This window comes from Octopus bimaculoides, chromosome 16, assembly GCF_046866305.1.
Source record: "Octopus bimaculoides isolate indiv1 chromosome 16, ASM4686630v1, whole genome shotgun sequence".
Classification (NCBI taxonomy): Eukaryota; Metazoa; Mollusca; class Cephalopoda; order Octopoda; family Octopodidae; genus Octopus; species Octopus bimaculoides.
This window is the reverse complement of record NC_142943.1, coordinates 24,885,800-24,895,002: the sequence shown is the minus strand read 5'-3', so window position 1 is coordinate 24,895,002 and position 9,203 is coordinate 24,885,800. Positions and strand designations below refer to the sequence as shown.

The following is a 9,203-nucleotide window of genomic DNA, read 5'->3' as shown; positions in this document are numbered from 1 at the left end:
ACTGGACGATGTTTTTTTTTTCTTTTTTAGATATATATATTAGATAAGGAATTTGGATCGGTGGACCTGGAACGTTGAAGCGTCTGGAAACTATTTAGAAGAGATCTTTACCTGTGGCGATAGCCAGAAAGTAGCTCTGATTTCCACTGACTGCTTTATTACTGTTCCCGTTAACAAATCCTACAGAAAGCTCTATATCGCACACCTCAACGAAAGAACGGAATACATAACCAAGCGCATGTGTTGAGAATCCTACTAAAACAGAATCACCGAAGTATCCGTATATATTCGCGAGTTCAAGTGCAGATGTACCCAACCACCGAAACATAAGAACCTTGACAACTTTGAATCTGACCTCAAAATTTAGGAACAGTCTCCATTCCTTCTGCCACACAGTGAATAGCAGTAACCACATAATTTTAGGGAAAACAGCATGTGCATAGTAGCTAAACAACAACATAAATCTAAACTCTTGAAATATGTATAAAAAATTTACAAAAAAAAAGAAAAACAAAGAACTAATTTCCCAATACAAAACAGAAAACCGCGTTGACCACCTTAATATGAATGCACTGGATACCTAAAAGTCCGGTTTGTACAGAGATAAAGTCTTAGTAATCTCATGTAATATGAACAGCCATAGATTGTTTGGATTTTAAAAGTATTTAAATAAAAATACTTAAAGCGTTTGACTTAGATATTAGCACTCAGTCCATAATAACTGGTATAGCACTAGATTTAAATACAAGTTCTAACGTCAAACGAGGACAGTACATTAAATTGAATACACACATTCAGACAAACATAGAAACACACACACACACCAAAAAAAAAAAAATTAAAAATTAAATTTTAAAATCTATTTATATGTGTATATATATATATATATATATATATATATATATATATATATATGCATATACACACATATATTAAGAGATAGAAAGACATAGAGACAAAGAGACAGACAGATAGGCATAAAAACAGATATATATGGATATATATACTTGTAGCAGTGTGGTAACAAGTTTGCTTCACAGCCACATGCTCCCGGGTTCAGTCTAACTGCGTGACACCTAGCCGCGCCCCAAACCTTACGAGTGGATTTAACAGATGGAAGCCGAAAGAAGCCCGTCGTGTAAATATATATATATATATACATATTTATTTATTTATTTATATATATATATATATAAAAATGTATATATGTATGAATATATATGTATATATGCACATATATATATATGTATACACATATATATATATGTGTGTGTGTGTGTGTGTGTGTGTGTGTGTGTGTGTGTGTGTGTGTGTGTGTGTGTGTGTGTGTGTGAGTGTGTGTGTGTGTGTCTATCTGTGTGTGTATGTGTACGTGTTTCTGTCTGTGTTTGTTTCCCACCACTGCGAGACAACGGGCGTTCGTGTGTTTACGTCCCTGTAACTTAGCGGTTCGGCAAAGGTGTTCGATAGAATAACCATCTGACTTTAAAAAATGCTGGGGCCGGTTCATTTGACAAAACTTTCTTCAGGGTTGTGCTCCAGTATGAATGCAGTCTAATGACTGAAATAAGTAAAAGAAGGTATTTGCGTGTGTGTGTCTGTGTGTGTAATTATATGTATATGTATATGTGCATATACAGGGTGCGATGAATAAATTGTCATCTAAATTATGCAAAAATAAAAATAACGCTGACATCTCATTTTAACAGATATATTTATCAAAATTACATAAGAATATCTTCAAATACTAAAAAGTAAATTCATTCAATAAAATCGCCATTGGCTTCACGGCCTCCGGACGACTTCGGAATCTCCTGCAATTCCTCTGGGCGGTCTCCTTGTTTTAGTTGGTGAATGCTGCCATAATCCTTGCCTTCAGTTCATCAAGGAGTTTTGTTGGTATCTCGTTCAACTGCGCCCCACACATAATAATCAATGGGGTTGCAATCTGGGAAGTTATGTGGTCAGATATTAGGTGTGATGTAGTCGCAGAAATTGTCTGACAGCTATGACTGGGTTCTCCTGCTTGTGTGGCATGGCCCCGTTGACAGACGTCGGGTCTTCCAGCAGCCACCCTCTTGACTCAGGGCTGCGCTAATCTCTCCAAGCACTTGATGTAGGCCGCCGTATTGAGTCTGAGACCGTGTGGAAAGATGAAAGGAGGCATAACGTTACCATCACTAGTGATCACTCGAAACACCATGAAGCTGACTGGATGTTTAATTTTTATCCCACCCGGCACGATTTTCATCACTTCCATTGCAATTTTATCACTTCCGGCACGATTTTTATCACTTCCGGTGCAAATGCCAAGCAGTACAGCATGTCGTTTCTAAATGTTTGGCGGAGTGAATTGCGTCGTAGTGCACAGACGGTGCCCAGCTGACCCTACTATATTGTGTAGTCGACAATATCAAAAACAAGCAATGCACATCCGCGAAATTAAAAATAAAAAATGGTGATAATTTACCCACCGTACCCTGCGTGTGTGTGTGTGTATATATATATATGTGTGTGTGTGTGTGTGTAACTACTTGTGAGTTGTTGGCCATTTTTCTTCCTCCGTCTTCCTTTTCTCTTGGATTTTCCTCTGTTTCCTATTTCTGAAGAAGAGCTTTGCTCGAAACGTAAAACTAACTTTCTTTCCTTTCCTGAGCGTCTGTTAATACTTTGCATGCACCACTTACGCGGGTTTTATTTTTTTTACTTCTTGTGTTTTTTCTTCGTTTTTTTGTTGTTTTTTTTTGATTAATTACACTGGGGAACAGGGTCTTGGTTGTTTGATATTAGAGACATGTTTTCCCACTAATTCGAGTGTGCTGATTTCAAAAAATGAAATCCAGTTTGCTCTATCACGTCAAGATTTTTCACAAACTGAGATGTCCATTTTTCAACATTTCTGGTATTGCTACCATTTCTAAGGATAGATTTGACTTCATCAAATGCGAACGCTTGTATGGAGCTTGGCATACCTTTGAAAACATAGTTTTTCAATGTCATTTAAAGTAAATACAACTACAAAAGTGAAAAACAATAGTTATGATTTAAGTATCTTTAGTAAATAAAAAGTATCAAACTTGAGCAGCTTTCACTATTTTCAACATAACCAGTTTCAAATGTCATGAAATATGAATATCGGTACAGAATATCGGTACGCCTGGTAAACGGTGGTGTTTAAGAGAATGAGGATTGATCAAAACGGTATTCTAAACATTCAGCTGGTTGGAGTGTTCTAAGAGGTACTAAAGTTGTCAAGAACTCAACTGTCAGTTAGATACATTTGAAATCTGATGAATACACTATGTATGAAAGCGCTAATTTTGTTAAAATACCATAATAAAAACGTGAAAACCAGGCTATGTTTTAACTTTACTCAACTGATATATATATATATATATATATATATATATATATATATATATATATATATATATATATATATATATATATATATATATATATATATATATATATATATATATATATATATATATATATATATATATAATATACATATATAGGCGCAGGAGTGGCTGCGAGGTAAGTAGCTTGCTTACCAACCACATGGTTCCGGGTTCGCACCTTGGGCAAGTGTCTTCTACTATAGCCTCGGGCCAACCAAAGCCTTGTGAGTGGATTTGGTAGACGGAAACTGAAAGAAGCCTGTCGTATATATGTATATGTGTATATATATGTGTGTATTTGTGTGTCTGTGTTTACGTCTCCGTAACTTAGCAGTTCGTCATAAGAGAACGATAGAATAAGTACTAGGCTTACAAAGAATAAATCCTGGGGTCGATTTGGTCGACTAAAGGCAGTGCTCCAGGATGGCCGCAGTCAAATGACTGAAACAAGTAAAAGAGTAAAAGAGTAGAGTATATATATATATATACGTATAGTGTGTATGTGTGAGAGAGAGAGAGAGAGAGAGACAGACAGACAGACAGACAGATAGATAGAGACAGAAAGAGAAATACACACATAAACATACAAATATGTCGACATGTAGACAGATAAACAGGCATAGAGACAGTCACAAACAGACACAAGACAGACGCAAGACAGACACAAGACACACAGACACACAGACAGACTACACCTCGTTTACAAAAATATAGTGAAACGCGCAAAACCTTATCATTCCTGTGTTCCTTTATCTCTGGTATTATCAAAACTGCTACACCCAAACTTAACACCAACTCTACTCACCCCTTATAGCACCAGCCAAAACATCCCACTATCACCACCACCACCACCACCACCACTATTCCGCTAGAAGGCGTGGTAAAAGCGCAATTTTTTTCTAACGATAACTTCCACCGCCATCGGTCAGTGACTAGGTGTCATTGAGTGCGTTTTCTTCTTTGGTGTGAAATTTGTGTAAAGGTTACGTGTGTGTGTGTGTGCGTGTGTGTGTATGTGTGCGCGCGCGCGTGCGTGTGTGTGTGTATCTCCATGAAGAACTATGGTGAGAGAGAGACGGGTTGTTGTGGTGGTGGTGTTAGCTGCCATATGACGTGGGCATATGTGTCATTATGTTTTTTGCGTACCTATATGTATGTATGTATGCATGTATGTATGTATGCATGTATGTATGTATGTACGGACGTACGTATGTATGTATCTATGTATATATGTATGTGTGTGTATTTATGTATGTATCTGTCTATCTATCTCTCAATGTATCTATCTATTTATCTATTTGTGTGTCTGTCTCTATGTACACACAATTTGATTTATCTACATGCATACACGTACGCGCGCTCACACACAAACATACGCGCACAGATACATGCACACGCACAGACACTTATATGTATATATCTATGTATGTAAGTACGTATGCATGTGTGTATGTGTTTGTGTGTGTGTATATATTTACTTCCATAAAAAAACTTAGTTCTCGTCTCTCTAGCTAACATCTCACTCATTACACAAGTTTGTTAGTTAACAAAATATCTAATTATTGTCTCTTTGTGTATTTCTGTCTGTTTATCTAGTTATCTGATAGAATCTCTCTCTCTCTCTCTCTCTCTACCTCTCTATCTCTCTCTCTCTCTCTCTCTCCCTCTCTCCCTCGCTCTTTCTCTCTCTCTCTCTCTCTCTCTCTATCTATCTCTCTATCTTTATCTCTCTTCTCGTTATGTATCTCTCTGTCTACCTCTGTCTGTCTAGATAGATAGATAGATACATTTCTTTTATTAGCCACACGGGGCTCAGACAGAGAGACAGGCAGGAAAGCAGACAGACAGACAGACAGACAGAGACAGACAGACAGATGGATAGATAGATAGATAGATAGATAGATAGATAGATAGATAGATAGATAGATAGATAGATAGGCAGGCAACCAGCCAGCCAAACAGACAGGCAAAAAAGCAGGCAGAGAAAGAGAATTTTTGGTGTGTTGAGAAGTGTGTTTAGGAGTGCACTTGCATCATTATATGTGTATGTATGAGTAGACGTTATAGGTAGTATATATAATATGAAATGCGTGCGTGTCTTTATCTTGACGTAACTTAAGGGTGTGTATGTTTTTATAGTATATTTTCATGTCCGCTTTATATCATGTCTAAATAAAATGTGTATATGAAGTGTTGCCATTAGGTGCTTTTATTGTTATTGTGCTAAGTCAATGGATAATTGTATCGGAAAGAAATACATTCATATAAATTACATTCGTCTACGTTATAGTGATTAGTTTATATTGTATAATAGCTTGTAATGTTGGCGCAAGGCCAGCGATTTTAGCAGGAGTGGCTAGTCGATCACATCGACTTCAGTTTTTAACTGGTACTTATTTTATGGACTCCGAAAGGATGAAAGGCAAAGTTGACCTCAGCAGAATTTGTACTCACAATGTAAAGAACCGCAAAAAATGTTACTAAACATTTTGTTCGACGCGCTAACGACTCTGCCAGCTCACCGCCTCTTTGTATTGTGTAATATCCTTTCTACTCTAGGAACAAGGCCCGAAATTGAGGGAGATGGGCAGTCGATTACATCAACATTAGTCTTCTTTTATCGACCCCGACAGGATGAAAGTGCATAGTCGACCTCAGCGGAATTTGAATTCAGAACGTAAAAACAGAAGAAATGCCGATAAGTATTTTGTCCGGCGTGCTAACGATTCTGTGAGCTCGAAATGTATTGTATAATATAAAGTAGCTTATACGGCGGTGTGTTGGCAGAATCGTTCGCACGCTGGGCAAAATGCTTGGCGGCATTTCGTCCGTCTTTACGTTCTGAGTTCAAATTCCGCCGAGGTCGACTTTGCCTTTCATCCTTTCGGTTCAATGTGATCGACTTAACTCGCCCCCGAAATTGCTAGCCGTGTGCCAAAATTTGGAGTCAATATAAAGTAGCGAATGTAAGCTTTAGGAAAAGAGGAAGTGTGTGTATGTGGGGAGGTGACTCTCTATTTCCATGCCATGGTATGTGCTCAGAAAGTGAGTGGAAGAGGAGTATTACTGTGTTAGAGGCAGGTTCCATGTATTCATTTATGTATCACCCCAAATCAGCCCTATCTGAGTTGATTAATGGCCAAAAACTTTCGTTTCCTTTCGTGACCATCCAGTTTGGTTCAGAGTATGTAGGATTACGTGATCATACAGATCCTTTCCTTTCTCAAGACAGTAGGGTATGATTTGGGAGAGAATTGACTGTAACTACTAGCTGGGCGATCGACGGGTTAGAGACTGCATCATCAGCTGACGTAGTTTCTGACGTAGTGTGATAATAGTATGATAGAATTAAAACAAATCTCGAAAGAAACAGTACAACAAACGCGCCGGAGATATTTCAAAGGACGTTGGCCTGTGTGCGCTGCCAGCTACACCAAGATATGAAATTGAGTGGGTTGCTGTACACACATTCTGCCGCCATAGAATCGGCTGTTTTTATTCTTCATGCCAGTCAATTCAAGGACCAACCTTTCGATCTTGAAGAGTTACTAGACTGATGTTTAGTGTTGAGGTGCCATGTGGTATGCATGAGAAAACGGCAAACGAGGGCAGTGGCTCTCAATGTTTTTCTTTTCATGGAACTCTGGGGATTAAATAGAGAAAAGTACTGCTGCACATCGCGTGGGCACTTACATAAAACTATATTTTAAAGTAGGTGTTGTCAACTTGGATCCGAGTGTGAGGGTTTTCTGAGCTGTGTTCCAAATTTTAAAAGGTTACGGAATAATAATAATATAAAAGATTACGGAAAAAATATGTATACTTATTCAGATATGTATGTATGGATGGATGGATGGATGGATGGATGCATGCATATATGCATGTATGTATGCATAATATGTATAAATATATATATAAAGTGAAGAAACGAAAGACCTGGTAATTCAATCCGCAAACATGACTCCGATTAGAGATGGATTTAAAGGACAATTGTACATGATACTCTCTCTCTTTACTCTTTTACTTGTTTCAGTCATTTGACTGCGGCCATCCTGGAGCACCGCCTTTAGTCGAGCAAATCGAGCCCAGAACTTATTCTTTGTAAGCCTAGTACTTATTGTATCGGTGTCTTTTGCCGAACCGCTAAGTTACGGGGACGTAAACACACCAGCATCAGTTTTCAAGGGATATATATATATATATATATATATATATATATATATATATACACACACACACACATACATATATATACAGTTTCCGTCTACCGAATCCACTCACAAGGCTTTGGCCGGCCCGAGGCTATAACAGAAGACACTTACCCAAGGTGCCACGCAGTGGGAATGAACCCGGAACCATGTGGCTGGTAAGCAACCTACTTACCACACAGCCACTCCTGCGCCTATAGATTAAAAATATATAAATATACAGACATTTTTTTTTAAATCTATAAATAAATAAATATATTAAGATATATGTATGTGTAAAGTAATTTATTTTAAAGAATTTCTGGATGCACGCATAAAAACGTTCAAACATGAGTGTATAGGTAAAAATAGTGGAGAAAGTCTATTACTTTATACACATATATTTTTAATATATTTATTTACTAATAAATTTTTTTTTAATGTCTGTGTATTCATATATTCTTAATCTATCTAAATCCATTTCTAATCGGAGTCATGTTTGTGGGTTGAATTACCAGGTCTTTTGTTTCTTCACATTATATATTTATATCTTTCATCTCAAGTTACTCTTGGGCACTTCTAAGTACAAACCTCTATATTGTGAGAGAATTTCTAATCAATCTTCTTTCTCAAAACAATTATACACACACACACACACACACACACACACACATACATATACACACACACACACATATATATATATATATATATATATATATATATATATATATATATAAAGTGTGAATATGTGTGTATATATATATATATATATATATATATATATATATATTTCAGGTGAAAGACGAAATTGGGTAAACGAGCTTGTAATTAATAAAATTGACTTACCAAGACCTTTCAAAGGCCAGGTCCTTAGGAAAGGTCATTTAAATAAAAGGTAGTTCTTACTGGTTAAAAGACAGGGAGCAACTGTTTTAAAGTTTAAAACTGGAAAATATATAGAAAACTACGTCTTACCTTGTTTATTAATCATACTTGCACATTACAAAATTGTGAATAACTCGTTTTTCAAGATATTCGAGCATTAATATGGATTTTCTAAAAGTTAAATTGTATTTTTGAATTCCCTGCAGCACCTAGGCACCCCTTCCGGAACACTGTAACCACATTTACAGGCCGCTCTTACTGACTGCAGAGGCTTTGGAGAATCTACCGACCAGAATGTTACTTTTAGCATTCTATAAACAGAGTTCAAGCAGTGGAAATAAATGTTGTGCTGTGAATTCTGTTTGAAATATTTGTATTACAATTTGCCGATGCAGAACGGTGCAGTCTACTGTTAAGTTTTTAACTTAAGAACTATAATTTAACCTAAATGTTAAACAGGTCTGTATTTTTCTATTGTATAAGTCTACACTGCATGTTTGAACGTTACTCTAGCATGGCCTTGTTCATAAATAATAAAATCAAATAGAAGAAAAGTAAAGAAAACATAAAATTACACATGCATGTACTGAAAATTATACCAAACCATTTACAAATAATTTCTCACCCATCATATAGACATGATTACAAAATGATTGATCCTAAAAAATGGGCGTATTACGCTGTACACACATTCAAACAGATGCATACGAACACACACACACAC

The 9,203-nt window shown here is 36.7% G+C and overlaps 1 long non-coding RNA gene across 2 annotated transcripts in view; it reads right to left on the bottom strand.

Annotated features, from left to right (window-relative positions):
* LOC149132310 (uncharacterized) overlaps positions 1-8,929 on the bottom strand; it is a 162,538-nt gene extending 153,609 nt beyond the window's left edge. The window contains exon 1 of one of the 2 annotated variants that reach the window (XR_016244613.1): positions 8,570-8,929. This is a non-coding gene — a long non-coding RNA (uncharacterized LOC149132310). Of the gene's footprint in view, positions 1-8,440; positions 8,533-8,569 lie in introns of those variants that run through there. The other variant, XR_016244612.1, reaches the window with a different exon arrangement.
* Positions 8,930-9,203: the final 274 nt, after the last annotated feature.